This window comes from Triticum aestivum, chromosome 4A (assembly GCF_018294505.1).
Source record: "Triticum aestivum cultivar Chinese Spring chromosome 4A, IWGSC CS RefSeq v2.1, whole genome shotgun sequence".
Lineage (NCBI taxonomy): Eukaryota > Viridiplantae > Streptophyta > Magnoliopsida > Poales > Poaceae > Triticum > Triticum aestivum.
The window spans coordinates 570,002,924-570,003,888 of NC_057803.1; positions in this window are offsets into that span (position 1 = coordinate 570,002,924).

A 965-nucleotide genomic window follows, 5' to 3' on the forward strand; every position below is an offset into this window, starting at 1 on the left:
GGCTGGGGCGGCGTCAGGCGCGGTGGTGGCGGGCCTTGAGCCCCGCGGGTGCCGGTGACGAGGGCGGTGTGGGTTGCACGAGTCCGCGCCATCCGCATCCGGCGCTCCTCCAACTTGAGGTACGCGACCACCTTAGCGAAGGTAGGCTCCGGGATGAGGGTGAGGTTGGAGGCGGCGTTCCCAAAATCCTCGTTGAGTCCAGCGGTGAGGGTGCCGATGAGGAGCTCGTCGCCGATCGTCTCCCCGAGATCACGGAGCTCATCAGCAAGCTTCTTGAGGCGCATGCAGAAATCGTCGATGGACGAGTCAAGCTGCTGGCACCCATAAAACTCGCCGTGGAGAAGGACCTTGCGCTGCAGCCTGTTGTCGGTGAAGAGGCCATTGAGCTTGGTCCAGACCGCGTAGGCGTCGTCGTCGTCATCCACCATGGTGTGGAAGAGGTCGCTGGAGATGGTGAGGTAGAACCAGCGGATGATGGTGGCGTTGAGGATCATCCACTCCTCGTCGTTGATCATGAGCGCCGAGTCCATGGTGCCGTCCACGTGGCCGTGCAGGAGGTATTCACGGAATACAAGCGAAAAATACCGCTTCCAAGCGGAGTAGGACGCGGTGTTTTGTTTAAGCTTCACCGGGACACGCTCATGGATGTTGAGGTCGCGGACGAGAGTGACATCGGGACCAGCGAACGGGTTTGAGACGGTGAAGAAGGAGGAGCTCATGACTAGGGTTAGGGTTTGGGACGCGTGACGCGGCGCGGTTTGGGAGGTGGTGCGGCGCGGGCTGGAGGTGTGGTGCGCGACACAGGCGAGTGGTGCAAGAGAGAGGACGGGGTGGGGCGGGAGGTGGGCGGAAGCTAGCGGCGTTCGGCGGCGGCGGCCTCGGGGAGAGGCGGCGGGGGCGGAAGGCGGAGTGGTGGGGAGGGGGCGGCGGCAAACAGCAGCGGCGACGGCGACCGGGAGGACGGT